The following is a 13791-nucleotide window of genomic DNA, read 5'->3' as shown; positions in this document are numbered from 1 at the left end:
AATGTTGGTGAATGCTGAAGAGGAAACTGAGGCAGACTCAGCACATAGAAAAGTGAGTAATGGGAATTGTGGAGTAAATTTTGGGAGGTAATTCATATGACACCAATTCTGTGCATATTAAACACAAACTTGTATTATTTCCTGAAGTCTGGTTGATGTGCAATAGTACCAGAAGTCTTTTATGATAAGAACCTTCTTATCTTTAGCTTTCACTGCAACAAGAGGACTAGCAGTCAGTGAAACTGTGCTGCTGTGTTTTTATTTTGGCTCTCATTGCATGCTAACCAGCTGGCCATTTGAATTAGCAAACTCAAACAATGTAATGCGTTATAGAAACAGCGCCTTTGAATGATTTCATGTACTTGCTGTTGGTCTTTGGAAAATCTGATGCATTTACAGTCACAATATATTGCCTAAAATAGAAGTTCAGTGGCATGTACACAGAAGAGAAGGAGAGGCTTAAAAACAAATATGAGGCTAAAAAAAATACATGGGGAAGGTCAGTTTTTGAAACCACACCAGGAGTGGAATGAGACAGGAACATGACTGAAGAGATCTCTAATGAAGACACTTTTTTTCATCTGACAGTCAGTGGTAGTTTGAGTGGTAGAAAATATTAGGAGAGTAGCAGTCTACCTGACATTCTCTGAAAAAGGTAGCTTTAACATTGACTAAATAATCTTTGTCCTAAAATTGAGTTCCAAAGTCTATGGAAGTCAATGAAGGAAGGATTTCTGTGGACCTCAGAGGCCATCTTTCAGGACCGAGACTTGGAGGCAATGCAGTTTTGCTATAGGATGGCAGCAATTTTCAGTGAAGTCACAGAAATGCTGTAATTCAATTGTATCTGTATTTTTAAATTGCCACTGACCTTTGAAAAAATGTTTGCAATATCATTGCCATCAACATTTTTTTTTAATTTAATCATTTTTCTTGTAAATTACATAGTTTAGTTTATGACCCAAGGTTGGATGATAGTAAACTATTACAAATCCTGGGGTAGAGACATTAGTCATAATATAAAGCAGCTTTTTCTGAGACCAACAGCATTCTAGGTTAAGTGGCAGTGAGATCACTGTGACAGATTGTCCCAGAAATTACAAACTGCTTTCATTTAGCTGTAAATTGTAAGATCTTTGAAAACTAAGTAGGCTAATTGGGAAGTAATCAGGCAGATTCAGTTCATTTGGCTTTTTCTTGTTACATAAGATTCTCTTATAGATCCAAACCATGACACTATAGCAGAACTAACTAGATCTTTGAAATACAAGACTTTTTTTTTTTTTCTCCCTCCCCCTCTTACTCGTGTTCTACTTCAACAGACACTGGCAAAGAATAAAATTCTTCCTCCTTCCTACCAAATTCCACTTGTCCCAGTAGCAGCTCCTACTCAAGCTTTTTCATCTTGAGCCTCCCTGTTCTTTTCTGCAATAATTTTCCTGCAATAATTCTGCAATAATTTTACTTCATCTGACCCCACCCATACACGTGTTCATGTGCTACCAGTCTGGTCTGTCCCAAACTGTGCACCCTGACCTCCAGGCTCCTTGGGTGTAGCAATCCATATTGTCCAGTTTTCCGTACCTTGCCTTCAGACTCCTTTGAATCCCAAACCATAGCGCCATCCAGCTCAACTATGCCCTGGGTCAGCATCCCAGCTTCCAAAAAGCCTCCTTGCCCTCTGTTCTAGCTGCTTCCCCATACTTCCCTTCTCCCATGCCTGCATGGCTCAGTATGTTCCTGCTTCCAGGTGCCAACAAAGCTCCCCACTTTTACTCGCTGGCCCCGCGCACACCCTAAAACTCTACCTGCTTTGACCCAAAGTAAATGTAATACCCCTCACAGCAGTGCCAGGAAAGGGCAGGCTTTGAGTGGGGAGAGAAAGAGGCAGACCAGAAGGAGTGGGAAGAGAGAGAAAAAGCCCTGGAACATACCTGAAAATGAAAACACTGGTGTGGAGGGATTTTTTTCCCCCGTATTTTGTTTCTGGTTAGAATTTCACTGTTAGCCTGAGTAGGCGACTGATAGTTAAAATCTGTTGTTAGCAGCTCCAGAAATACTTGCTCTTTTGCAGAGCAGTTGCAGTGAGCTACACTAACTTCCTCTGAGCAGTAGTCTGAAAGCATTCCTCCTCACCTGCCGGTATTTCACTGATCTGAGTTGTGTCATCCTGGTTGCTGTAGGTTGTCTTGCATGTGGAAGAGAAAGAATGAATGAAGGACTGAGTGGGCCCAAATCCTTTCTCCCAGGTAGAAGATTTGTTTTGGCTGGTAGCATGCCAAGATGAAGATTATTTATTTAAGCCTCCCCTTTGAAAAAAGGAAGTGCTGATGAAGGCTTCAGCAATACTTCCAGATCCAAATGTTAGTTTCAGCTCATAGGAAGGAAGAAAGAAGCTTGCTCAAAAGCACAAGGATCTGAAACGTATTCTGGGGTTTTCTCAACTTTGTAATAAGGAAGGGGAATAACAGCCTTTAAGGAGGGAAAGAGCGGAATTTTTCTTGTGGTAAAGGGGGAGTTTCCCATCCATGCAAAATCCTTTGTTAGAGCTTGAGCAGGAGTGTGAAGGCCGTAGAACCAAAACTGGGGAAATGACTAACCTAAACACTGGTTAAAGCTAACTCTCTCTGTCTTGCCCATCATTCTCTGGCTTTATAGCAGGGAAAAAGGAATTACTCTGTTCTAAACATAAACATTTTTGTCCTTTATAGTTCTCATTCATGCTGCCTTTCTCTTAGCTCTCCCCCACTCTTTTTCTTGACTCAATACCACCATTCTGTCGTACTAGTTTTGCCTCTGAAAGCTTTCTGGTTCTTAGTCCGCTTCATTACTGGGCCTCCATCTAAGGCAATGAAAATTGAAAGACTGTAATCTTTCCTAGTTGGAAAGGGAAGGAGCTGGCAGGTGAGCTGAGGATCAAGAGACTAAAACTGGCCAGTATGAATACTTTCTTACTGGGACTTGTCACCTTGATGACATGCAAATATTCTGCAAGAACCTGTTACATTTATTTAAAATTCATTCTGAAGTGAAAACAGAAACATAATATTGACTTTATTGGGATGCAGTGCTTTGACTCTTCGCTTCAGAAGTACTTGCCAAAATGTGTTTTCTGGCAGCAGTCTTTTTTTGTTTATTTTTCTCTCTTCATTTCATCTTGTTCCATCCTATACTGTTTTCCTTTACCATCTCCACAGCTGTTGCTCCTAACTACGAATTCCACAGACTTGTCTGACCCACACACTTGTCCCTAAATTCTGCATCACATCTGGGATTCCAGTCGCAAGCTCCCATGTCCTCTCAGAGCCTACAGTGAAGTAGTACAGGAGTAACTCTTAGTGGCTCTGTAGAAGAGAGCTTGGTGGAAACGGTGCCTGTGCCAAAGAGATGCTGATAAACCAGGGCAGACCCAAGCCCAGAACAGGGTCCATTCCTCTGGTGTCTCTGTCTGCCTCAGCAGGGCAGAGCCTTGATCCCATCCTCCAGCGGGCACATGGGAATTGGTGCCCAGATGTGCAGAGCCCCTGCTCTGCTCTCTGGAAACAGCTGTATGCACCACACAAACAAGAAAAAATACCTCACAGCTTTTCTGTGGCTTTGATCGTCTCACTTGGAAAAACATTGTTTGAAATCTAATCAAGTGGGATATTTTTCTTATCCACACCAAAGTAATAAGAATTTTTTGTTTTTAGTAATCGGAATATGATTCTTTTCAGCCAATAAAACTTTAGTTGTATTTTGGAAAAAATCACCTAGCTACTATGTAGGAATTTGATATGCACAACACTGTTTCTGGAGGACACGTTCTCTTATTTCCTCTCTGACATCAAAATGCTGTGTATTCCTGTTCTTTCTCTACATTGCCTTGATCAGGCTTATCTTTGAGGTTTTGTATAGCAACTTCCCATGCATGCAAGATGCTTATTTTATGCATATTGCTATGTATATTTCATCTAGTAACCTCATTAATAAAAAGCTTGTCCTAGTTGGACTATTTACAGTATGTGCTATGGTTTTTTGGATATTTTATTCCTTTAAATTTTTGTGATGGATGGTTTGATGTCATCAGGAAATAAAAAATGCTCTATTTTCAGGATGCTGTGCACAATTTATACATGGAATTTGCATGAGTCTGATGGTGAAAATAATGTAATTCCTACCACTGTGTCTTACCTTATTTGAGACCTATTCTGGGTTTTGGGATTATCTAGAAGAAAAACCTGTAAACGTTGCTTCTGCTTTTTAATGGCCAGAGCAAGAATCTATATCCAGGCATTCTTAAAAGCAGCTAATTTGGCTGCATTTTACAGCCAAATCATCCCTAATACATTTGTTTTACAGAAACTATGATTTCTTACCCTGATCTCTGTGGCTTTTTAAACCCAAGAGTTATTCTTGCCATATGTAAAGCAATGTCATTCCTGCTTGCTTAGTCTGTTCTGATTACATCTCCTAACTTGACAGAAGTCATAACTATAGGTACTAGAAACCATAGAAAATATCACATATGATTCAGAACCGAAACTAATCTTTAGCTCTTTATTCAAGAGGTCACTAAAGTTTATCTGAGTTTGGTCTACAAAGCTCTTTTGTTTAAATCTGTTCTTTTCTGCATGCCAGTAATCTCTAACTATATAATGTGCAAGTTATATGTGGCGAGTTATACAAGTTATAATGGGCGAGATTGAGCAAAAAAACTCACAGTAATGGGATGGGCAGAGCTGGATTAACAAAGAGTGCATCCATCTGTTGAAATGGGGTGAAGTGGGGAGGGTAGCTTGTATGGCAAGGAACTTAAAGTCAGATAGAGTTCACAGCAGCATGGGACAGCACTTTGCAAAAAGTGTGGTCAGAAGCAGAGCAGAGATTCCTAATGATGCTCCTCAACTTTTAAAGAAGTTTTGAACGTGAGACTGAAGTAAGACAATGTGTCCTGGTGTCAGTGCCTTTTACTTTCTAACCCAACTTCAGGTTCCCGTGAATGAAGGTTTGGTAGCTTTGTAGAAGATGCTACTGTCTTCCTTGGGGGATGGGGGGGGGGACAAAATCCTTAGCTTATTATTAGAAAAGAGCTGAAGCATGGGACATGTGGAGCCTGGGGAAATCGTGAACAGTGTGTGGAACTGGGCAGGGTGCAGAAGGAAAGAAGGTTTGAGTAGTAAGGCTGTGGAACGTGATTTATGGAGGAGGAGGCTAGCTTGACATGTGTGGCCAGATAACGGGTGAGGCTGGGGAGGGGGCTTGTAATAGACAGTTATGATCACTTAGTGCTAAATTGCTTAGGCTAATGTGTCCAGTATGACATGGCCACCCACAAGAAGGAAAACTAAAAGTAGGCTGTGACAGTGAATAATTTTTGAGTGCTCATGACAGCATTTCCTCACTTAGCAGAGATTAATGTGTTCCCTATCAACTCAATTTAATTAAAAACATTCCTCTCATATTAACAGTTTAAAAAGGGATGCTAAAAATTGTTGAAAAAATAGATCAGCACCATAATCTCTCTTATACTCTCAACTAACGATTATAATTTCCTTGCCACCATAGAACTCTAATAGCTCTTTGAGAAAACTTTTGATACATTTAAGTCTTGACATTATGAAAAACATGACTTTTTATGGCTCTTCAGTAATATATTGCTACATGAATTGCTGTAAAACAACAGCAGATGTTTGATGGTATCTAGCATAAAGCCCAAATCTGCCAGTTAACTTCCCAAAGGAAATGGTATTAAAGAAGATTCCAGTAAGACTCCTAGCATACTCTGCCTTTGAGTTTAGCTTAGAAATGCCCACAATGAAGAAAGGTCATCACTGACAGTGAATACAAGATGAATCATTGTCCAAGCATCAGTTAACACTGGCTCATAGTATAACACAGTGGCAAGACCAGGACATTAACTAACTTTGATAAATCTGCGTGCAACATTCCTGCTGGCTCTCAAACAGTGATACAGGATGTAAATTCCCCAGGCTTTTGGTCAAGTAAAATCCTGCTGCTCCTGCTCCCTAAGCAGATCACTGTGTCCTTACCCAAAATCTGTCTCTCAACCCATACATTCCCCCCAACAACAAATGTAACAGCAAATCCTAAATATCTGTGAAAGTAGATTGTGACAACTGCTGCCTTTATGGGCTTCTGAAAATCTAGGTCAGGGCGTATTCAATTCCTGACTGATGTAATCGGTTCTGGTGGCAGAAAGTCTAATAGAGCAAATCTGTTTGTACTTGAGTGTCAATTCAAATGCTCCTCATACTGAGGGGTTTTGACCCCCCCCCCGCCCCCCCCAGTTCCTTCACGAGCAACACAGATACTGAAGAGGTCTGGGACACAATGTCTTCATTGTGTGTGTGATGCTTGGCTCTGTGTCCTTTCAATCTTGCACGCAGATGAAGAGGCTGCTGGATAACACTGATGTGGCAGAAGTTGCAGAGAAAGCAGACGGCTGGAGGAACAAATGGCAGTACAAGCATCATGTGTTACGAAGTCTAGAGTCTAAGAATGACATTCACATGATCTATTGAGTCTGGTTTAAGCCACCTCCTGTTTCCAGTGCTACAAACATTAGACTTCAGCTCAGGCCCTGAAAGCTACCAGCCATCTGAGGTCAGCAAAGAGACAAATCCTCCCTGAGGTCTATGGGCACTGTTTGAAGCTCGCCTTGCTGTGAGCAGGAGGTTGGACTAGCTGATCTCCAGAGGTGTCTGCCAACCTCCAGGGTTATGTGGTTTCCTGAGTCTCCAGGTGTTCCCAAACTGGCCAGCTTAATGCTGGTCTGTTCCAGGTACTGTTGTTCCCTGGGGGTGATGGGCTGCTTCTGATTTTTCTCCAGTTCTCTGCTGCCCCCACAGTATTTCTCATCCTTACCAGTACTTGCCTGCACAGTTGGAAAAGGAGGGATGAATCCAAGCAGAACCCTTTCTCCACTCCCAAGTGCAGAGACTTATACATTACTTTCTGCTAGCAGGTAGATGAACACTTTTCCATCCTCAATAGTGTTTTTCAAGTTCACTGAGTTAGAGAAATGGCTGGCAGTGCTCCACAAGGAATTGGCAGGAGTCCTATCCTCCTTCTCCCTGCTCCCGTTGCCATGTGATGCAGTGGCACCACCCTTCCTCCTTTTCAGTGGTGGAGCTGAAGTCTGCCGTGCCTGCCACCTTCTCCCAGCGGCTGCTGCAGTTTCACTGACCTTTTGAACTTGGTGTGCAGTCTGTCAGCAGAAAGTGTGTGAGGCCGGGAGCATAGTCATCAGAACTGGGAGAGCGTTTATTGGGAGACTGGAAATCACTTCATGGGCCTCTCTTCTTAACTGCAAAAGCCTAGAGCTCCTCATTTCATGTCAGACAGGAAGCAGCCCTGCCAGCAGGCGAGGTGAGTCAGTGTGCTGGGGCCTGCTCCAAGTCACAGGCACGATGTAAAGCTACTTTAAGAGAGAGCTCCTTCTTCTTTCTTTAAAAGATGGCTCCTTCGCTATGGCTGTGGGAACAGGGCTCTGAAAGCCGTGCAGGACTACGCACTCGGTGACCAAGGATGGCCTGTTTAAGGGGAGCCATGCTGAAGTGACAGTAGCTAACAATTATACATGAAACCTGCACTAGTCTGGAGATGGGTTCAACTCTCACAGCCTGGACAGAGCAGGGCATGCTGGTTTTGTTTGTTTGTTTTCACAGTGTCTAGGAACTGTCCTTTTGGATGAAGACCTCTGTTGTGCCTAGAACTGCATAAACATATGATACCTACAACATCCTTCCTTTCCCTCCTCCCCTCTCCCCCCAAATGCAACTTACACTCTAAGTGTAAAGCATGAGATAACAGATGGGTCCAAGCAGAGGACTGGAAGTGAAGGAGAAGGAGATAGGAAGAGACAGTGAAGCAGTTTGGGTCAGCATGCTAGTCTGTCTATCATGACAAAGGATTGTGAACAGGAAAGGCCTGAAAAAGGATAGCAGAGTGCTTTTGCCCTTGTTTAATGGGAGCTGCTTGCAAGCATGAATTTTTGCAGGAAGGTGCTGTCTTGAGAAGAGCAATGATGGTGAGCTGTCTGACTGCAAGTGGGACCTAATCTTTCCTCATGGATGAATAGATAGGTAGGATGGGATAAGCTTTAAAAGGAAGGAAAAAGAGCTTCAATTTCATGTGATATAGATAGGGGTCAACAGTGAAGAGATGCAGAGAAAAGGATGCAAAGGGCAAAAGCTGAGAGTGCTGATCTTTGCAGCTGGTCTCTAGACAGATTGAAGCAGGACAAGACTGTGCTTTGTAACTCCAGAGAAAATAATGTTGCAATACTTGACATGGTGAGAATGTGGTTAAGGTTTTTGGCTGACTGGCTGGATAGGAAATGTCTTAGGCAGAAAGAACTGGTGAGATTTAGTTGTGGCTTAGGTCTGAAAACTTACAGAGAAACCAGTCCCCAAGTCTTTTCCCCTGGTTTTGGACAGGCAGATGGCATAAAGTCAAGTGAAGAGATAGGAGGGTAGATGAATTGAAAGCTGTCTTGGGGATGTAAATACAGTAATATTCATTTTGACTTTTGGGGGAACACATTATGACAGACACCTGAACTTCATTATTCCTTTCACAATAGCCCTTTCATTATTTCTGAGCCTAAACCAGCCATTTGGTGAGCTACTTAGTGAGGGTTTCTTCCCCTTTTAGTCAAAGCAGAAGTACATGAATTAGTTTACTGAGGCTGCCAGCTTGTAATGTAGATGCAAAAAGCTCTCTATGATGTCTAATGTGTCTGACTGATGAGTTGCAGTGTTCGTGTGGGTTCAGTTGGGAAAGTGGTTACTAGCTCTGAAAAGTAGGTAGGGGGAAATAGGGGATTGATTTAAATTAAAAGGTTGGCATGCCTGGATGAAAGTAAACAATCAGTTTGCAGCTCTTACAGATTTTATAAGAATTCTGTTTAGCTCATTGCATAGTCTTGTCTGTGGTCTGCGTTACCACTACCATTATCACTGGCATTCTAACGTGGCACATTCTTAGAAATTTTTATTATGAGCTTGTATTTTAATTCATTTCCCTTTTCTATTATACAGTAACTCCCTTTTCAGTTTTATGTACAGTTTTTTGTTTCTGTTTTGTGCAGATTACAGTTTGTAGACAAACTTCTCGTATCTTTCTAAATTGTCTGGTAAAATTATGAGGGCAGATAATATTTAGAGGTAGTGGATAGAAGCCAGCTATGGGAGTGTACCTTGCATGTAAGGGAAAAGGAGAAAAGGATGGAAGGAAGACAGATGAAGGGTCAGATCTGTTGAAAATAGGATGTAGTAAGAATACCGAGTCATAGGTGTGTAGGAGTGTAGAAAATGACAGCATGGAGTTAGCAGATTCTGTGGGTGGGTGGATTACAGATGTTTCTCCTCCTCCCCATCCCGAGAATAAAGTGAAAAGGATGGAGAAGAAATAAACAGAGCGCTCATGGAGTGTGAGTATAGAGAAAACAGTGGAAGCATTAGAACATCTAGTCTCCCAAATTAAACAAAAGCAGAATTAAATGTACTTTTGTATACTGCCAAAATTCTAGCAAGGAGATGTGATGTTTGTTTATACCACTGACATACCACTTACAACACTAAAGAAGAAGGAGGTAGATTTTTTAGATGTTGATTTTATCAAGTTTTATTTCCCTACATTTGATCTGGACAAACATAAATGGAGTGAAAATGGTTAGAATGCTAAAATGTAGCTTAGTTTATTTGTAGTTCATCAGATACCGATTAACACAAAGAGCAATCAGTGCTGAACGATGCAATAATCCTCTCCCTGCCCTTCTACCAGGGCTCAGCTTCTCTTTAGCAAGGATGTGTCTTTATCAGATACATTACTCAGAAGATTATAGCTTCCCACAGATCAAAATACTTTAACAATAAAATACGTCTGTTCTGTAGGGAACTTGAACAGAGTTCTCTTTCATTTAACAGGTTGTCTATGCCTCATGTATTAGAATACCAGCATCATCTCCATCACATACATCAGAGGGGAATACATGAATCCTCAATTTTCATTTAAAGGTTGATTTTATTTTATTAAATATTTTAAAAATAATATTTCAATGTTTTAGAACCTAAGTGCTCTATTTTAGTAAGCTTTGGTTTGATAAAGGCGTAGAAGTAATGAGACATATTCCACATGGTAGCTAAATACAGAGGCTGCAGCTTTATTAAAACTTTTAACAAACATTCCCTAGGGCACCAGGCAGTGCCATTTCGATGGAGAGTTAGTGGAGCACCATGGTCCTTGCAGACCTTAGGATGGCTCTACAGACCTCAGCTCCTGCAGACTGGTAGCCCTGGCAGGATTTTTCACTTTATAATTGATTCCTACCCCCCTTTATTTTTTTTTAGCCAGATGCATTAGAACATTCCAAAGTTTTGACAGAAGGAAATTCAAGCAGAGGCCTGAACTGCTGGGATGTTTACACTACAGTTTGCAAGCTTTGCTATATGAGAAAATCCGTTCTATGCCCTGTGAGAAAATTTGGCCATCAATATATATGCTGGCATCATAGGAGAACCAGCCGTCATGCTGGCAATACACATGAGTACTAAAGCAATAAAGCCAAAAATGTCTACTCACCAACAGGTGAACTGAAACATTTTTTCCCCTATCTGGCACGCAGGTCCCTAGTCATCCATTCCTCATGACCCTCCATTCAGCAGCTGCAGGATGTGGCTTCCATCTCTGGTTGACACATGGGTTAGTCCAGTCATGATACAAGGAAGAATGACAGGAATTAAAAAAAAAAAAAAAAAAAAAAGGCATCTTTTCTCCATCCCATAAGCAGGTGCTGTAGACCCTGTTCATCAGGGCAACTCCTTAGCCAGTCCCACTGGAGATTCCTCTCACCTGCTATTTTGCAGTGGATAGTAAGAAGGGACGGGCAGGTCCTCCCTGGTTGCTGCTGGATCTCTTCAAAGCCCACTCTGAAGTGAATGTTGATATCCATTTTCATTTAACATTCTGAGTCTGAATCTGATTTCACAGTCAGAAGTTTTTCTGCTGATCAGAGTTAGACTCAGTGTGTAATTTTTGCCCGCCACTTGATGATGATGAAGTAGCCCCAGTAAGTGCAAAGCACAAAACAGTGGTTATTACACTACATATCAGATTTTTTGTGGGGGTTCACATTCCATGCAGAACAATTCACAGAAATATAAAGTAACAAAATTAAAAATATAAATGAGAAGCAGCTCACAACGATAGAAGTTAAAATTGAAGTGTTAAAAGTCAAAGTATATGTTTAAGCACATGTAATGCTCAGATCACACACAACTGGTTGTAGTTAAGGCTATTTGCTGTAGAGATTGGCAAATTCCCAAGTAAAGAGCCTAATCTTTATCAGCTTAGCAATCACAAAGAACAATGAAATGTTGCTTTACCTATTTTTTATTATAAACTACACGGGAGCAATTACAGAGCCAATCACTATAATTTTTTTTTCCAGTTTGATTTTGGTATGAGCTTGACTATAGAGAAAGCACTATTTCCTCTGTCTAGTTAGTTTCCTCTGATGACAATGTAGCTTCTTTTACAGCGAAAGAAGAAAATTTATTTCAAAGGAAAATATGACCATAAACTGATGAAACCTGATGTGGGAACTTTGAGAGGTAGGGTACGTAAAACTACATTTAACCTGTTTCTTCTCTTTTGGTTTTGCAGTAACTAGAATACTTACTGACTGTGCTTCTTTTATGTTACATTTCCTGCTACGGTTTTTGATGCACAAACTGTAGGAGTTTTTTAACAAGAATTTCCCAGTAGAAGTAAATTCACTTCTAAAATTCCTCTGGTCTGCAATGAGAAAGAGCATGTAATATGAAACAGCAAGAAATGGTTATTTCATGAGCGGAATTTCATGACCTGCTGTCTGATTTCAGTAAGTGGAATTCTGTTCTATTTGTGTTTGCACTTTGGCATCAGAGCAGCCTGCAAAGAATAACATAGGAAGTGAGCTGTCTCAGTAATTAAAATGTTCTGTGTTTCCTTGTCCTGCATTGAGGAAAGTAAGTTTTGTAATTGAGCTCAGTCTTTTCTCTTTATTTTACTTTTAGTAGGTTCTTGGTTTATGGGAGAGCAGAACCAGAACTAAATCTGCTGTGAGGACAGTGCTCTTTCAAGATCTGTGACCTTTTCTAATGTGTGGGAGTGAACTCTACAGTCTCAGGCAAGCAGCCGAAAGGCCTTCACTGCTGTGTGTGTAGTAAGGTAAATAGCTCTTGGAAAGCAGGGTATCTCAGGGAGCTTGCGATCTCAAGATCAGTGCAGTTCCTTAGTATCCAGGTTTGAGTGAATCACCTGCAATGACCTGGGCTTTATTCTTGACCTATGTATATTTTAATCTTAACTTGCATTGTCCTGAACTGCCATGCAGATGGGAGAGACAGGAGTAGAATTCACCTCAGAGTACTCAGTAGTATTTGGTGTATCTCAGTGTCTTCCTGGTCCTAGTCAGTTGTTTATGGCATAGAGTGGACCATTAATAAGAAAAGCCAAGTCAAGGAATGCAAACAAACAGTTATCCCTAATGATTAAAGCATGATGATGCAGTGCAGGGCCTTAACTTTGATGGACAAGTCAAAACTGTTCTTTAAGGCAACGTCCCCGTCCATTTACAGGGGAAGATTAGCCATAGGCTATCGGGGGTTTCTTTCGGGTTGTCTAAAATGATCATGCCTCAGGGTGGAAGCAGGCCCTTCCAAGCCATGCTTCCCCTTGCCGAAGCCAACAGTGATGAGATCTGTGAAAGGGATGTGCTTGGCAGTTGAAAGTTTGAAAATGCCAGTCACCACTTTTCATATGAGATGCTGTTTCTTTCAAGGCAAGGTGAATTAACATTGCAAGAGTCAACTTTGAACTTAACAAAGGCATTTACAACTGTTTTTTGAAAGATCAGTGCGTAGACTTTCAGCTAGCTAAATGTGGTTTATATCCTATTATGTATTACATGAAAATCCAGCGTCAATGAAGAACCTAATAAAAATGGTTGGTCCGCAGTCTGTATTTTTTCCAACATTCACAGTCACAGAAATATGCCAGACTGTCAAGAAAAGGGAAATACGAAGTGACCTGCATTTGCTGTTTATTTGATATTGCTTATAGATCACTGAAGGTTGGAGACTCCTCTGAAATAACCCTAGATCATGTATCTGCCTGGCATGGCTAGGGATTGCCTTGATGAAACAAAGTATCACATGGTAACAAGTATTTTCAAACCTTTCCCTTCATTAAATTAAACTTCTTTCTACTAATATTTGCACCTTCTCATCCTTCAGGGATGGTAGGGATAGGTGGCGGATGCTTGCGTTCATATTTGATATGAAAGAAAAGGGGACGCTTCAGTGACCCATTTATAGCCAGGTGCCCAGACTGGAGTCAGACCCTTGAAGGCCAACAGAGGGTGGAACCAGCAAGTCAAGGCCTGTCAGAGGAGAGCGGAGTACTGGGTTTTGAGTTAGTGTAAGCAGAGAAGGAAGCATGAGGAAAAACTGAGAGAAGACACTATTGGCTAATTAGGCCTAAAAAGAGTAGCTTGGGAAATGGGAGAGAAGCACGAGGGGAGAGAATTTGGAAGAATACCTGAGGGAAACAGTGCATATGGATCTCATGATAGAAACCCTAATCTGCCTTCTAGGTTCTGTAACTTTACATTTTGTAGGAAGACATCACAAGCAATGTGTTGCACACAGAGGCGACCTTGGGCAAAAGTGACTGGTGTAGTTGTACTGCTTCTCAACCTCCAAGGGGCCCCACCATTTCCAGAGACTTTCCTTGTTTTTTTTT

At 41.3% G+C, this 13791-nt stretch overlaps 1 long non-coding RNA gene across 2 annotated transcripts in view; it reads left to right on the top strand.

The window, feature by feature from the left end:
* The first annotated feature begins 7103 nt into the window (after positions 1-7103).
* Positions 7104-13791, top strand: part of LOC112979761 (uncharacterized) — a 77827-nt gene continuing 71139 nt past the window's right edge. The window contains exons 1-4 of one of the 2 annotated variants that reach the window (XR_010389728.1): positions 9956-10022; positions 11546-11623; positions 11745-11887; positions 12063-12216. This is a non-coding gene — a long non-coding RNA (uncharacterized LOC112979761). Of the gene's footprint in view, positions 7372-9955; positions 10023-11545; positions 11624-11744; positions 11888-12062; positions 12217-13791 lie in introns of those variants that run through there. The other variant, XR_010389726.1, reaches the window with a different exon arrangement.

This window comes from Dromaius novaehollandiae, chromosome 6 (genome assembly GCF_036370855.1).
Source record: "Dromaius novaehollandiae isolate bDroNov1 chromosome 6, bDroNov1.hap1, whole genome shotgun sequence".
In the NCBI taxonomy this organism is placed as follows: domain Eukaryota; kingdom Metazoa; phylum Chordata; class Aves; order Casuariiformes; family Dromaiidae; genus Dromaius; species Dromaius novaehollandiae.
This window is presented reverse-complemented; position numbering and strand designations above follow the sequence as displayed.